The 17,579-nt window shown below is 39.4% G+C and overlaps 1 long non-coding RNA gene across 1 annotated transcript; it reads right to left on the bottom strand.

The window, feature by feature from the left end:
• Positions 1 to 5,129: 5,129 nt before the first annotated feature.
• Positions 5,130 to 12,935, bottom strand: LOC143029115 (uncharacterized). The gene is made up of 8 exons (XR_012966766.1): positions 12,780 to 12,935; positions 12,473 to 12,605; positions 11,709 to 11,815; positions 11,391 to 11,533; positions 10,804 to 10,870; positions 8,807 to 8,937; positions 8,190 to 8,281; positions 5,130 to 6,103 (listed from the first exon to the last, which is right to left on the bottom strand). It is a non-coding gene; the product is annotated as an uncharacterized LOC143029115 (long non-coding RNA).
• Positions 12,936 to 17,579: the final 4,644 nt, after the last annotated feature.

Here is a 17,579-nt window from a genome sequence, read left to right as displayed (position 1 = left end):
GTATCTTTATGTAGTTGACTTGTTGCAGTACCAGCGAAATCTTTTCTAAAACTATTACGATCTGTTCATTTGTACCCTGCTTGTGTAGCAAGTTTGGTATTGCTATTTGTTCTACAGTTGAAGGCCTTCTTGTAATCTACAAAAGCTAAACACAAGAGGTATATTGTATTCAGTCATTTTCTCAATTAGTTGGTCTATCGCCTGCAAATGGTCTAGAGTTGAATATCCACTCCTACAGCTGCCTGATCTCTTGGTTGGTTTCCATCTAAAAACTTTAGTCTACTTGCAGTGAGCTTGGAGATTCTATACACATTTAATAGCAAGCAAATTGGTCAATAATTACCAAGGTCCTTTTGGTCTTTACAAAGCAAAATCACTATAGCATTGCACCACGCATCAGGAACACTTTTTTGATGTAAACACTGGGTGTACAATAGATCTAATTTAGTATGAACCAACTTCCCAGCACCTTTCATCAGATCTACCGATATACCATCTTCCCCGGGTGCTTTTCCTCTTTTCATATATTTTAAGAGCAAATTCTACTTCTTCCATTGTAATCTCTGGTACATTACTGTCTACAGATGAATTTACCAACTGTACTAGTCTTTGACAAGTAAAGCTCTTGGTAAAGTTCTTCTACTCATTTTACCGTTCCTGCCTTTAAAGATTTCTCCATTTCTATCTTTCAACCATATCATTTGCAGTCTTCCTAAAGCATGTCTGCACTTGGTCCCTTTAATACTTTTACCATTCCAAATAGTTTCTCTATTTCATCCATGTTTCTCATTTGTAGCTTTGGAGCATTTCCTTACCAAGAGGCATAGCGCCTTCAACAAATAACATATCTACAAGGTAATCACGTGGTTCAGTTATTTCATCGAAGGGCAAGAATTTCACAACTGTGCATGGACCAAATTCATAACCTTTGTCCACAAGACAACATACATTCCTGGACAGCAGCAACACAATATCTCATGCAGATCAAGCTAATGATGACACATTAAAGCACCTAAGGGACCCCATGTTGCTTATGAAGACTATTAACCCTGGAACTGTTCACCTCTACACCAACACAATCTGGCCCTTACTGCCCAAGAACCACTGTTACCCTCTATGCCGACTACATGACCTCTCACCCTGGAATACGAGTTTTGCAATGTATGATGCCATGCTTCATCTGGACTGGAACGAACAAGAACATTTGACACTGGACCTTCATCTACATGAAGTCTAAAGCGATGCATCACATCTCGCCTCCAGCAACCCTTAGTCACCCTCTTCCAGATTGGAACATGATCACATTGTAGGACCACTCCCTTCCTCCAATAGCTTTAATTACATCCTCACCTGTGTTTACATGTTGGCCTGAAGCAGTCCCACTTGCTGTTAGGCACACACTTTTGCCAACGCCTTTATCAACATTCAGTATGGCACTAGACCAAACATCTGACCAAGGGAACCTAAAAGTCCAAATTGTGGAGCAAATGATGTCCTTACTCAGTAGGCGCATTACAATAGCAAGCCATCACCTACACTCCAACAAGCTTGTCACACTTCAACCATCAGCTCAAGGTATCACTTGTTGCAATCTCATAAGACTGCAGTGACCAGACTGTATGTTGGTTCTCAGCAAACATCAATAAAGGAAGATTTCTGCCACTCAACTCTAGCAAACAGTGCTCCTTGTCAAGTACCGCTAAACAGCGCTGAAGTTAGCAGCAACAATGGGTTCCTGGACATAAAACATGTTATTAATGCAGTGTCAGAGCACTGCAGCATCCATAGATATCGTATGCTAAAAACCTTATTAACCAACGACAGATATTTTTGGACGAAGGCGCATTGTCCAGGCCCGTGCCACAGACAAATCTTCCGACAGATATCTCAACAGTTATCAAGAGGGCATGCAAAGAATGTAACCAATTGCCATAGCCACTGGTCACAAGAGGAAACACTCCTCTCAACTCTGAATACACAAATAAGAGGGAGTGTCTTAGCACTCCTGATGCTATGGTATTGTTTTCTGTTTACAATAAATGTTCCTCCTACCTGGTCACTAAGGAGGTAGTTCTAAAATACAGGTAAACGTCGACTTACGATTTTTCGACTTTACGATGACGACTACATGATATATTTACAAACCCCTGAGTTCCATATCTGGTTCGCACAGTAGGCGTCATGAGAAATGAGCAAGTGGATTCGCGACGCTTGCGAGGTATTCGGCGCATTTTACCTGTGGCTTATATTTATTGTAGTCGCCCCTGGTGTTTTTTTCGGGATTGAAGTTCTCTCTAAATCAGTGCCCCGAATTCCATTCTCTGTGGTTTTCAAAATTCCCGCGGGTGAAAGAGAACTCGCAGTCATCTTTTTAAGTTGTTGACTATATTCTTATGATGAGTATTATTAACGAGCTTAATAGTCGTCCTCAGCACTTTTATCTGACAGTACTTTTAAGGATACAAGTTTTCTGTATCACTATTAGTGCTTAACAGCTAAATGTATATAACAGGAAATACCCTTAACATATTTGTTAGCGCTAACAAGTTTTGTGTATACGGCCCCAAAGGATAAAAATAATTAAATAAGACTACTCCTCCACAGTGCTCCTTTACAGCACCTCTCTCCAGCAACCACAAGGGTTCCTGGAATGAATCCGTGTCACAGCACTTCAGCATCCAAGACTATGCTAAAAACCTTAAGGATACAGTACAGAAGCTCCAGCCAGTGCCTCAACAGCCTTAGGATTTCTCACAGTTATCAAGAGGGCATGCAAAGAATGTAACCAATTGCCATAGCACTGGTCAAGCCGGCATTTCTATCGAAACCTAATGTCTCCATCGTAAACGTGCACAATACGTTTACCTGTATGTGGCAGGACTTGTTGACGTCACCCTCATTTCTTGCAACATATGTAAATTATATTCCTTTCCAGCAATTTTCATGCATTTTGTTCTTGTAGACAGTCCATAGTAATCACACATGGAATCCCATTAGCAATGGCTATAATCTATCAAATACTTTACAAGCAAACAATTCATTTTAACTGACCACCAAGCACTTGACTGAAAATTGCTCCAAGGGCCAAAGGCAGTCTTAAATGATATTGTAGATATAGTTCCCAGACATTGAAAGCCCTACTCCCCCCTCCCCCATGCTGAGTATGGTGCGAATTTTTTTTTTTTTTCTTCTGCTGCTGCAGTTGTTTCAAACAGTTTCAGAGGCCAGCAGTTGCTTGAGTGGAAACAACTGCCACAGCCAGAGATATTTCAATACATTGTGAATATTGTTCACCATCATGCAAAAATGGAGAAACCCATTTGGTCCACATCGCGACCATCCCCCACTTGCAGCTATCACTTGGCATCTCCCCTGATCAACAAACACTACCCTTTACTCGATATTTTTTGGGCATTAAAACAAGTAAAATATAATTTAGCTTTATTAATTAGAATTTAGAATCCTTATAGATAAAAATTAAGTACACAACATTGTTGCTATCTATCTATACCAAGGGCATCCCCCTTGTAAAGGAGGTAGTGAAGTCAAAGGCAGACCCATCCCCGTTCACCACCGTTGTCCCCCATACTGAGGTATTGACTTCATGTCACATTATGTAACCAATGCATTAGGGACTCTTGGGGCACCCCTATGGACAAGCACCACAATTATGTCCATGTTAAAGTAAAATATTCTCTGAGGAATGATGCTACTTTTGTATCTATAATCTCTTCATCTAGGGTAGGCTCCATGTTATTGTGAGGTTAACCCATTAAACTCCGATGACAAGATGTCTTGTCATTTGGTCAAATTAAACAAAAAATCATAAAACACCAAAATGTTTGATCAAAGACCAGAAATATATGACGTCAGTCCTCGCACGAAGCGAAAACTGACGCCATATTTTTCTGGTGTTTGATCAAACATTTTGGTGTTTTATGATTTTTTGTTTAATTTGACCAAATGACAAGACATCTTGTCATCGGAGTTTAATGGGTTAAAAGATCTATATTACATAGAGACCTTAGGATGAAGTAGTGTGTGCAATCTGGCTCTTGGGCACTGCTGTTTTTGATTGTAAGGAGGTTGTTAAATGGGAGTGAAAAAGATCATGCAAGTGGTTTCTACTTGACAAATTAGGGTGGGGAAGTGAAAGCATATCCATACTCAATCCACTTTGTGTGGCTGGGAACAGCCACTGGATCAACTTAAGTCACTTGTAAAATGCTACAGCATGGCAGTGTGGGGAGTTTGGTGTCTTGTGTGGTGATGGCAGGTATGACCATTTAGTGAACTCCTATCCTTGTGTAATTGAAAGTGAATTTCATAAATGGTTTGGAGTGCAAGGTAGCAGGAAGGAACTGGTAGGGAGAAATGTATTGGGATAGAAATTATGATAGTGAACTAGGTTTAAGACAAGATGCACAAGTATATGTGGTGCTGGGTGGCAAGGTGCTTGGGGGGACTTGACAGCTGAGGAAGGGCTGTAGATTTTAAGTAGGTGAAATGCAAGGCAAGTACTATATCTAGGCTGATAATACAACTTGGCTACCTCCCTTGTAAGGTGGAATAACCCACCTCTTTTTGTGTGTGTGTGTGTGTGTGTGTGTGTGTGTGTGTGTGTGTGTGTGTCTGTGTGTCTGTGTGTGTGTCTGTGTGTGTGTCTGTGTGTCTGTGTGTGTGTGTGTGTGTGTGTGTGTGTGTGTGTCTGTCTGTGTGTGTGTGTGTGTGTAAAACAAACATCTGTTTGACTAGCTACTCTTATGTTTGTACTACAACTGTTTTCATGCATCTACATCCAGAATGTTAGTACAACACCACCTTTGCTCATTAGGCCTACATACAAACTAATAGTACTCCAGGTGATCTGCCCAAATGGAATTCTAGACTAAACTGGACATACAATCTCTCAACCTAATTTCTGGAAAAGTCTCAAACACACACAATTTAGTGCGAGTTGTCGTCAACTCTACCCATCACTAGTATCAGAGAGCATACATGTCCCTTACCTCAGATATTCCCAGTGGTGCCTGAGTAACAAGCACTACAAGCCACCCACTTAGGTACTAAGTTGCTTATTGTAGCTAATGCAAGGCGCCCAAAAAAAAAAAAAAAAAAAAAAAAAAAAAAATTACTTCAATGCTGCCTAGTGGTACTACTATCACATGGCTTACCTACTGGGTGACCATCGTTGTTTATTTTTAATGATGAGGGGCAGACCTGCAATAAAAGATCATGGGTATTATACAAACAGCTTGTAACTGGTGCAAGCTCCCCTTCCCATTACTCTACACTGGTGTCTAACACTAATAGGAAATACAACAGTGATGTAGTCTAATACTAATAGGAAATACAAGTGTAGAGAGGACAAGTGAAAGGTGTGGCTATACTAGTAAGGGAAGAGATGGGTAAACGTGTGGTGGAGTGAAAGGTTTCTTCAAGGTGAGGATTCTGCATATGCTTTATTGCTACTGGTGTCCAGCCAGTGAACTTCATGCTACTGCAAATCCTTTCATTTTCATAATACCATCCACCCATCATGACTACTTTGGACATGTTCACCTTAATTATGGCACAGGTAAACAGCTTTGAGAACCTGCTTCCTATAAGGTACTTTACTCTTGCCCCCTCACTGGCACCAATGTTTACCCACAGAAGATATCTGGTGTGGCAGAGGGGGCTTTACATATGTTTTACATAAGTACTTTTGTACTTTTATTGCCAAATTTCAATACACCTGCAGTAGAATCCCCTTTATTCTTGTTACACCCGAAGATAAATGGGGTTATCACATGAAGATAATTTTTACATTCCAAACTTCCATTCTCCCTTATAAAGCCCAGGGAACACCAATAAACTAAACTCTATGATTACCCTGAAATTAAAGAAAACCTTTCTAGTCTGAACTGTCATCACACAAACAATATTAAATTCAAATTAAACGCTGCCAACACAAGAACAGAACATGCATATCAAAAGGACTTTTCCTCCTTACATGAACTATGTGACTAAAGAAATAAAACTAAAACTTGCCTACTTAAGACTGGATTCCAACAAAACATTCAGCTCTTGACTGGACAGAACTTCAAACTTACACCAGTGCCTGAAACAAAAAATAGGTTTAAATACATTTTACATTAATCTTATCACCCTGGTTACCCTTTCATCTTTCTGCTCAAGCCTTGGTCACACTAGCTTCTGAAATCAGTGGATCCAGTGACAACTTGATTGGCCAGCCATTTGTAGTGCACTAGCTACCAATTCTCGATGCTTTTAAGTTGTTGCACAGATGGTTTTTCCCTGGCATCTGGTGCTAGCAATAGTGGTAGATGAGTGGGAGGTATTAACATCTCCAATAAGAGTCAAATTCTCGCAGAAAGCATTACATGCCTGATGTACAATGATGCATCACACTACTTGTTTTATAAAAAAAAAGTTACAGGTGTATTACTCTTTTCTTTCACTCTGAATGTTAATAACCATAGAAAATATGATCAGGCCAGTTTACAGAGCATGGGTCACTCCGCTACAACTACAAAATAAATATAATCAAGAAGCTGATGCCGGCATCCTCATATCACTCGCTCTTCATGATGCCTATGTAGGCATCATCATATCAAAGGGATTAAGAAACTAAATTATTCAGCATATATACAACATTACATTTTTTCAAAGGACTTAATGAGGGAGATGATGCAAGAAAATTCAAACAAATTTCAAGGAAATAAACATCTGTTTCCGTATGACCTATGGTATGCAAGCAAAACATACATACATACATATACCAAGGCTTTTTCCCCCTTCCAAGGGAGGTAGCCAAAAAGGGAAAGGCATAAAAACACTCCCACCCATTTCATCCCTAAATACACTCCACACCCCTCCCACCCTTCCTCTCATCTGAGCACCTCCTGGATGCAAGCAAAACAAATCTGTTAAAAATTTATTTGTTCCATAAAGCTATTCACAGAAAAAGTTAACTAGCATGACAATATCTGGAATATCAAACATCCCTACTACTAGATAAAGAGACAAGGCTGGTGTTGCTGTCATGATCGGCCGATTCTGCTAGTGGAATTGGTGAGTAGTGCAATCACACAACTGCACGTATTGCTGTCAAGCCAGGGAAAATAAGTCTACTGTTAACAATAGCAAGTGTGACCACAGCTTCACAGCTCAACTTTGCACATACAGCCTCCCTCCTACACTCTAATCCCTGGTACTCTGGAACTGAGCCCATTCACTTGGCACACTAAACACAGCTGGACACAGACCTCATCCTAGTTTCTGGTCACATCTCAATTGTAATCCCATCATATATGAGCACATCTACAGTAGACTGCTGCCCCCCTTCAAAACAATTAAAAAAATGCTCACCTCAATCACAACTCCCTGTGGAGCGACCCAGCCTCCAAACAAGGACAATTTATTCCTTCACCCTTTCACACAAGTGACAAACATTGAAAGCTCCCCACTACTCCTTAAGCTAGCAACAATGTCCAGGACTAATAGCAAGTACTATAGTTCAATAGTCCTTCCCAGTCAGACCTATGGACAGCCTGAAGACTTCACATTAGCCCAGTTCCTACAAGTTTTCTGTCAATGAACTTACTTTCACCACATACCACCACCATGACTGGCTACTTTGGCCAATGTCCACCTTAATTATGGCACAGGTAAACTGCTTTGAGAACCTGCTTCCTGTAAGGTGCCTTACTCTTGCCCCCTCACTGGCACCATTATTTACCCATTGAGGATATCTGGTGTGGCAGAGAGGGCTTTATGCATATTTAATATAGTACTTTTTAGTTCCCGTCTGGGGTATTGGCTGCATGTTATTGTGGGGTTAAATGCTGCTCAGTAGCATGCATCTGATACTTTAGGGTCTATATTGGGTGCCCCTATGGATGACAGCCACACATTTTGTTTGTGATAAGTAGAAATCTATTCATGAAAAAAAAAAAAAAAAAATCATACTTTATTTTACTGCAACTGTCCCCTTCACTCTTAATGCTGTCCTGTACCACTTCCCTAAACATTTACTTTTTTCACAAAACCCTGCAGTGGGGAACAAGAATACTGTCACCGATGGTTCCCACTCAAGTTGTAAACGGAGACAAAACAGAGAAGGAAAAAGAGATGGGGGTGGGGTGGGTGGGGTGTTACAACATGTATAAAGAAGATAAACTAACCTTAATAATAATTTAGGATTCCAACAGACATCCACTCCTGTGCTTAATCCACTGGTTCAAATGCAAAGAGCTTCAAGCTCCTACATCAGTGCCTGAAACAAAACTAGTTTCAAACACTTTACATCAACCTTACATTACCTAAAATAAAAAAACGAACCGCTCAGATCTCATAATCTTTGCACATACGGCCTACTTCCCACACTCAACAGAACCTTGGGACTCTGCAACCCAGATTAGTCTGAATTGAGTTATGGACTAAGCCACCTCACTCATCACACTTAATGAAGCTGGACACAGGATTTCTCAACCTAGCTTCTGGGCAAGTCTCAAACACACACACTCAAGTGCGTGTTATCATCAACTATTCCCATCACTGGTAACCACATGGGTTTTCTGGTATCCTGCACCTCTATGCAGAGGCTGCCCTGCAAGAGCATATGTGTCCCTTGTCTCAGACCTTCCCAGGGGAGCTTGAGTAACGAGTACTCCGACCTGACCCCTAGAGTGAGTTTGAATTGCTTTGTCACCAAGGTTCCAAAGAGCAGGGCTATCCTTTGCAAGAGTTCTTTGTCATCATAGCTTATGCACAATATACACAACAATGAATTGTACCCTACCTGTACTCCCTTTTGTTTTATTTCTAACCACTGCTTCTGCTACATAGTGGCATGTCACATTGTGTTCTTTACTGGGTACTTTAGGACATGACCAATCATCAAAGTCAATGGAGAACACAATGGTGGTGTATCTGTAATGAGAGGTTGAGGGTTACTATAAACCTTTTGGTATATATGTATATAAATATATATACATAGTATCTCTCCACTCCAATCAGCAGCAAACAACAAACAGTCACCTGCCTATGTACCTCTACAAAAGCCCCCCCCCCCCTCCAATAAGGAAGGTAACCAGCCAAGCATGAACTCAACCCATTTGTTTCCCTTTATTTTAGCTCCTGTACTATAAATCCATACAAAACACACTGATCACAACCAAGTCCCTATTCCATTATCTAGAGAAACAAGAACCACATTTACATGCTTGCATTCAAGTCACCATTCAACCAGCTCTGAATACTCCTAACTACAGAAAACAATTTGGCTCAAATTGGGATGATTGAAGGTTGACCGACCTAAGCAGTGTTAATTTGGGACATGGATGACCCTTCATCCATGAACACCCATGACAGGAGGAACAATGCATTTTGGATAGATGATATGGGGTGGAAGATGGATGTATGCTGCATCTCACTGTATACATGAGAGAAGAGGCATTCTGGTAAACATATGTACTGCTTTTATCCATGTAATATGTCCACCTTAATTATGGCACAGGCAATCTGCTCGAGAACCTGCTTCCTATAAGGTGTAACACTCTTGCCCTCTCACTGGCACCAATGTCTATCCATAGTGAATATCTGGTGTGGCAGAGAGGGCTAACATGTGCACCTGCTTAACATCCACGTCATTTTACGTTGATTATACAAGTAAAAGGATCTTTATTTTCTCCAATGACACCAGATAGATAAGAATGGGTATCCCATCACTTACGAGGCTATATGCTTTATTGAAAGTCCAATACAAATCCTGGATCATGGGACTACAATGAATCCATACTCCTTTGCTACAACTCCATTTAAATTTTTAGACTAGTCCCAAGGTAAAGTTCCCCAACACTAGCACAATCTGCCTGGCAGGATATACCATATCCTTAGATAGTCACCAAACTCTTGTGTCTGAACACTTCATAAAAGCAATAATAGTATGCATACATATAACAGCTTTTCCCCCCCTTACAATGGGGGGTAGCCAAAAACACAGACATAAAATCCACTCCCATCCATTCCATCCCCATTCACCTCCCTCTTATCTTGGCTCCTTCTGGATATGGTCATCCCTGTATCTAGCCCACTGCCCTGGGTCAGAAGCAATGTAGCAAGACACACCAAGGCTACTTCATTTAATCAGCAACCCCCCTCCCTTCTCCATCCCCTCATGCAGAAAAAGATGAGGGCTCCAGTAAATTATAATTCACACAACTCCCTCACCCTTCATCCCCAAATGTAACCATTCTCCACTCACCCCTATCTTCTGTCTTCTCCCTTCCTCAACAGACTCTTCCCTCTTTACCAATACCCCTTTCACCCGTCCATCCATTTCGTTCTTGGTTGCCCCCTCACATTCCTTCCTTCCACCTTTTACTAATCTTTCTTCACTCATTCTCTCCACTTGACCAAAAACAATCCCAACTCTTTCATCAACCCTATCTCCCAACTCCTTTTCCAGCCACACTTTCCTCCTCTCCTCATTTTTCATTCTATACAACCTAGTAACTCCTACAATATATTTCTGGCATTTCATCTCGCATTTAAACTATGTTCCATGTTTCTGCCTCCATCATATAACCTCCTCTTTGCATCCATTCCCAAATCGTCTATTTCTCAATACACTTTTCAATCCTCCAAGGCATTTACTTGCTCCTCTCAATCTACATTCAACCTCAACTCCCTTTCCTGCCACATTCACATCCAAGTATCTAAAGCTATCCACTTCCTCCAGCAATTATAGGAATAAAAAATTATTACTGTGGATAAACAAATGACAGCAACACTGACCTTCAATTCTGGATATCAAAAACAAGCCTCTGTGGTATCAACCATCCAAGTTGAGACATCAGTATATCTGAAAGAAAACTTATTTTCATACACATATTCAACCAGTCTTTATTGCCTAAAATCGAACCGCTCAGATCTCATAATCTTTGCACATACGGCCTACTTCCCACACTCAACAGAACCTTGGGACTCTGCAACCCAGATTAGTCTGAATTGAGTTATGGACTAAGCCACCTCACTCATCACACTTAATAAAGCTGGACACAGGATCTCTCAACCTAGCTTCTGGGCAAGTCTCAAACACACACACTCAAGTGCGTGTTATCATCAACTATTCCCATCACTGGTAACCACATGGGTTTTCTGGTAACCTGCACCTCTATGTAGAGGCCGCCCTGCAAGAGCATATGTATCCCTTGTCTCAGACCTTCCCAGGGGAGCTTGAGTAACGAGTACTCCGACCTGACCCCTAGAGTGAGTTTGAATTGCTTTGTCACCAAGGTTCCAAAGAGCAGGGCTATCCTTCGCAAGAGTTCTTTGTCATCATAGCTTATGCACAATATAGACAACAAGGAATTGTACCCTACCTGTACTCCCTTTGTTTTATTTCTAACCACTGCTTCTGCTACATAGTGGCATGTCACATTGTGTTCTTTACTGGGTACTTCAGGACAACGTGACCAATCATCAAAGTCAATGGGGAACCAAAGCAAACTCCTTCATTTTCAACCTAGAAAATACAGAAAATTATGTGAACATGGCACATAATACAATTCAGTAAATATATTTCAAGTACAAGAATATACTCAGTGTCTTCGATATCTTCAAATTCTTTCAGCTGGGGAAAGAAGAACATTATTCATCATGTAAAGCAACAAGTATGACAAGACATCTTAATAACTAACCTCTTATTGCTACAGTGGATTATCTTCCACTGAAAACTTCATCTATTCATGGCTCATCCACCAGCACATAGGTACTGACTGGAATCTGCTGAAACCTGGACCGCAACCTGAAAAACCATAAGAACAAGTGTTAGATAGAATGCAAGAGAAAATGCACAAACACGTTAACTTAATGTACACGCACACCAGCAGCACAAGATTAAGCTCCTAGGCAAGCTTAATAATTTTACATACATATACCAAGGCTTTTTTCCCCCTTACAAGGGAGGTAGCCAAAAAGGTAAAGGCATAAAATAATTTCCACCCATTCCATCCCTGAATACACTCGACACCCCTCCACCCTCCCTCTTATCTGAGCACCTCCTGGATGACATACATACATACATTACATATATATACACACACACACAAAGGTCTTCTTTCTTTACGAGAGACGTAGTAATATCAAGGTATGCACCCACTCCCACCTCTTAGGCTCCTTGAGGATACACCAGCCTACAAAGCTATGGTGAATTTTTCAGATAATTCATATGTAGATAGCAAAATGACACAAGCCCCCCTTAAACTTTGAGAAACCAGTTCAGGTTATCTTCAGCCCAGTCTACAGACAATGTACAAATCCCCAAGGTTGCATCATCAGTTCAAGTTTAAGGTATTGATTGGTTTTGAAGAGGCAGCTAGGTGTCGATTCTCCCTGATCACTTAAGAACTAGGCCCCAATGGTCATTTAAACTGACAAAGAATCAGGTCCGTAATCTACTAACCTTCCCTATCACCAGGTACTCTTCCACATTCCATTTGTAGAGATGATTTTTTTTGGTTCATTCTGCTACAGGTGACTATATTTTGGCTTTATTTCCTTTTTGAGGAGTTGCCCAAAGGGATTCTCCATGGCTCCTGATGGGACAAACAATTGGGGGTAAGGACGACAAAAGTTTTTCACACAAATCTGAATTACATAAGCTGGCTTACTTCAGAACGCTGTGGGAAAGTTGTCTTCAGTAATCAAGACAAAAAAACAATCATCACTATATTAATTTTTTTTTCTATACGTTTTCCCATGCAACTAACCTTGTGAATCTTTTCGTCATTAAGCCCCGAAAAGATTAATATCTTCACAATTTGGGAAACGAGGCAATGCATCCTTTTTGCATCTGACTTCTCTCAGAATACTGTGGATATGTTGTCTTCAGAAATCTAGAAGATTATAAGCTCAAAAATGCTTTCACTTTTTACAAAGGATTACAAAGGCAAAGCATGCCGACAGGAGACCTTTTGATCCATATCTAGGTCGGATGCAAAAAAAAAAAAAAAAAAAAAAAAAAAAAAAAAAAAAAAATCATATTAATAATAAATTAAAACTATAACAATGTAAATAACAATTAAAATACATAAATAAATGCATTGGTATAGTTGATTAACAAACAAACAGGTAAATAGTAAATGATAATAAATTGACATATAACTAATAAAAAATGAAAATCAGACAGACAAATTATAACAAAACAAAAACAAATAATATAACATAAATTATAATAATTACAGCATCTTACTTAGGTATTTATCTAAATGATTCTTAAAGCTTCGAACTGAACTACATTGCACTACCTGTGCAGGAAGTTTATTCCATTCATTAACTACACGGTTGGCAAAGTTGTTTCTACCTACTTCCAAATTGAATCTATTTCCGGACAGTTTGAGACCATTGTTTCTTGTCTGATTCTCATTCAATGTGAAAATTTTGTCACTTTTGATGTTGTCAATTCCCTTTAAAATCTTAAAGACCTGTATCAAGTCACCTCTGAGTCTACGCTTTTTTAGGGAAAACAGATTTATGTGCTTAAGTCGATTTTCGTATGATTTATTTTTGATATTTGGAATCAGTTTTGTGGCTCGCCGTTGTACCTTTTCCAGTCTGTCAATGTCTTTAATGAGATTCGGTGACCATACGGAAACAGCATATTCCAAATGTGGACGAACTAACGATTTATATAGCTTGTTAATGAGTGATGGACTTTTGGAATCAAAAGATCGCGCAATCAATCCCAGAATCTTATTTGCTTTCTCAGAGGCTGAAATACACTGCTTGGATGATTTGAGGTCGTTACTGATAATTACGCCGAGATCTTTTTCACTATCCACTTTTGTTAACGAATTTCCAAATAACTTGTAATCGTACTTACTGTTATTTTTACCTATGTGCATTACCTTGCATTTACTTGTGTTAAATTTCATTAGCCACTTTTCAGACCATTGCTGTAATTGATCTAAATCTTCTTGAATATCTAATACTGCTCTGGCCAGTGTTCTTTCATTCACCTTAGGATCAATTTCTTTTTTGAGTCGTTCAAAGTGATCCTCCATGGCTTCTGATAGGACAGGCAATAGGGAGTAAGAATGACAAAAACTTCACACAAATCTCAATTTCATAAGCCGACTAATTTCAGAACGCTGTGGGAAAGTTGTCTTCAGTAATCAAGACAAAAAAAAAATTTCATCACTGTATTAATTTATTTTTTCTATACGTTTTCCCATGCAACTAACCTTGTGAGCCCTTTCATCATTAAGCCCCAAAAAGATTAATATCTTCACAACTTGGGAAACGAGGCAATGCATCCTTTTTGCATCTGACTTCTCTCAGAATGCTGTGGGTATGTTGTCTTCAGAAATCTAGAAGATTATAAGCTCAAAAATGCAGTCACTTTTCTAATACTGCTCTGGCCAGTGTTCTTTCATTCACCTTAGGATCAATTTCTTTTTTGAGTCGTTCAAAGTGATCCTCCATGGCTTCTGATAGGACAGGCAATAGGGAGTAAGAATGACAAAAACTTCACACAAATCTCAATTTCATAAGCTGACTAATTTCAGAACGCTGTGGGAAAGTTGTCTTCAGTAATCAAGACAAAAAAAAAATTTCATCACTATTAATTTTTTTTTTTCTATACGTTTCCCCATGCAACTAACCTTGTGAACCCTTTCGTCATTAAGCCCCAAAAAGATTAATATCTTCACAACTTGGGAAACGAGGCAATGCATCCTTTTTGCATCTGACTTCTCTCAGAATGCTGTGGGTATGTTGTCTTCAGAAATCTAGAAGATTATAAGCTCAAAAATGCTTTCACTTTTCTAATACTGCTCTGGCCAGTGTTCTTTCATTCACCTTAGGCTCAATTTCTTTTTTGAGTCGTTCAAAGTGATCCTCCACGGCTCCTGATAGGACAGACAATAGGGAGTAAGAATGACAAGTGCTTCACACAAATCTCAATTTCATAAGCTGACTAATTTCAGAACGCTGTGGGAAAGTTGTCTTCAGTAATCAAGACAAGAAAAAATTCATCATTATATTCAATTTTTTTCTTTTTTCTTTTGTAGGTTTCCTCACATAGAACTAACCTTGAATAGTCTGGGTGAATCCTTCTTTCTTCATTAAGCCCTGAAAAGAGGAAATATTTTCACAATTCGGAAACGAGGCAATGCACTCTTTATATGCATACGAGTTCTCTCAGAACGCTGTGGGAAAGTTGTCTTCAGTAATCAAGACAAAAAAAAATTCATCATTGTATTCTTCAGAAATCTAGAAGATTATGTTCATCAAAATAAAAATGCTGTCAATTAAGTCACTTTTCTAATACTGTTTTGGCTAATGTAATTTCATTCACCGTAGGAGCCATTAAAATTTCACCTTAGGAGCCATTAAAATGGCCAAGTTTTAGAAGAAAAACAAGAAAATCCACTCACTTTTTCCTGGTAGTTACCATTAATGTCTAAAACTGGTCCCACGTTTTACTTCAACCTTGTACTCGACAATCTTAAAATCTTCTCAACTGTAATCAAACCACGTCCATGGTTTCTACAAAGATCCTGTAAACATTAAACTAAGTTGGTGATTTTGCTCATAAATTCCAACAACTACAATCATCAGAATGATGTGGTAAGGTGATCTTCATGTATAAAGACATGTTCATCATTTTACAAAAGGATGGGAAAAATAAAATCTTTCACCCACATGGTTCTAATATGGGATAGGGTGTTTCCTTCAATTTAAAGTTTTCTAATTTTTCTAAAGCAATATTATTGACTTAATGAAATAACACAATACTTACTTCTCCATTCTGGAATAAAAAAGTCAACTTGGGCTCAACTCTACACAGCTTTGACCAATACCCGAAATCACAGCTGTAGACCTAAAAGAAAATTAGTTTTAGACAAAGTCATGAATTAATTGTTTTTGTACAACACAAAATCGAACCGCTCAGATCTCATAATCTTTGCACATACGGCCTACTTCCCACACTCAACAGAACCTTGGGACTCTGCAACCCAGATTAGTCTGAATTGAGTTATGGACTAAGCCACCTCACTCATCACACTTAATGAAGCTGGACACAGGATTTCTCAACCTAGCTTCTGGGCAAGTCTCAAACACACACACTCAAGTGCATGTTATCATCAACTATTCCCATCACTGGTAACCACATGGGTTTTCTGGTATCCTGCACCTCTATGCAGAGGCCGCCCTGCAAGAGCATACATGTCCCTTGTCTCAGACCTTCCCAGGGGAGCTTGAGTAACGAGTACTCCGACCTGACCCCTAGAGTGAGTTTGAATTGCTTTGTCACCAAGGTTCCAAAGAGCAGGGCTATCCTTTGCAAGAGTTCTTTGTCATCATAGCTTATAAGAATGCATTACAACTAAAACCAATACTTTACCTTGATATTCACTTATTCCTCCGATGATAAAAACCACCATCTGTAGAAGAACACGTCTTCAGAAGATATGACATAATCCATATAGTTTTCTACATACATGTAACAAAAGATCCTTTCCCCTTATAGGGGAAGAAGATAGGGGTGGTGGCCCAGTCAAGGCATGAACCCGGCCTTCACAACCATCCCATACCCATGTTGTAACCTAATCTTAGCTCCTTGCAGATAAACGATCATCCATGTCCACCACTAACTGCTTGGGTCAAGAGCAGTGCAATGACACTAATGCAGGGCCCAGCAGCCTAAAACAAGTAGTTAGCCAATACTTCAATTACCAGAAACCCTCTTCCCTAATCCCCTCCAGAATTCAGAGCAGAGAAGGAATCACTTTGGGCTAATAGCCCTCTTCACCCACACCTCTCCCATGTTTAACAAGTATTCCCCTTTCATCCAAGGGCCTTCACCCCATCTTTCTTCCCTTCAAAGCTCACTCCATCCACCTTAATGCCCCACACTTTTTGTTAGTCTTCTTTATTAGGAAAAGGGGAGAAGGGAGAAAAAAGGAAAAGGGGGAGAAGGAGTGAAAAAGGAAATAATGACAAGTGTGTGTGTGTGTGGTTGAAGAGTGCGAGAGAAAGGAAATTGTGAGTGTGTGGAGGGGGGGGTGTGAAAAAGGCAGAAAAAAGTATAGAAAGTAAATTTCATTACTGAAAGCAATTTTAATATCTACACTTACCTCTCCATTGACTGGTTTGATCACAAAAAATCTTCACAGTTGTAGTGAACGTCCCGCATCACCATTTTAATGGTCCTCTTAGTTCTGCAATTATATCAGCCTTGTTAAAAATACATGTAAAAAGTTTCTCCAGTATCCAATTAGTATCATAAAAAAATATACAATAATAACATTTCAGAGTCTTCATGCTCTTCACACTATTTCAGTTGGGGAAAGAAGAACATTGATCATCATGTCAATCTTATACAGAAAAAAATAAATAAATAATAAAATAAATAAATAAAATGAAAAATAAACAAGTAAATAAAATACAATTATATCAATAGAAGGGAACAGAGATGGAAGACTACAAATATCAGTGCTAGCAAGTAATTCTCATGTCTACACTTACTTTTCCATTAATGAACAATTAGACAAAAATCCTCTTCC

The sequence above is a fragment of the Oratosquilla oratoria genome, chromosome 10 (genome assembly GCF_046742065.1).
Source record: "Oratosquilla oratoria isolate Oo_2021 chromosome 10, ASM4674206v1, whole genome shotgun sequence".
Taxonomy (NCBI): Eukaryota; Metazoa; Arthropoda; class Malacostraca; order Stomatopoda; family Squillidae; genus Oratosquilla; species Oratosquilla oratoria.
Note: the sequence above shows the minus strand (reverse complement) of the source record. Positions and strands in the feature narration are given on the sequence as shown.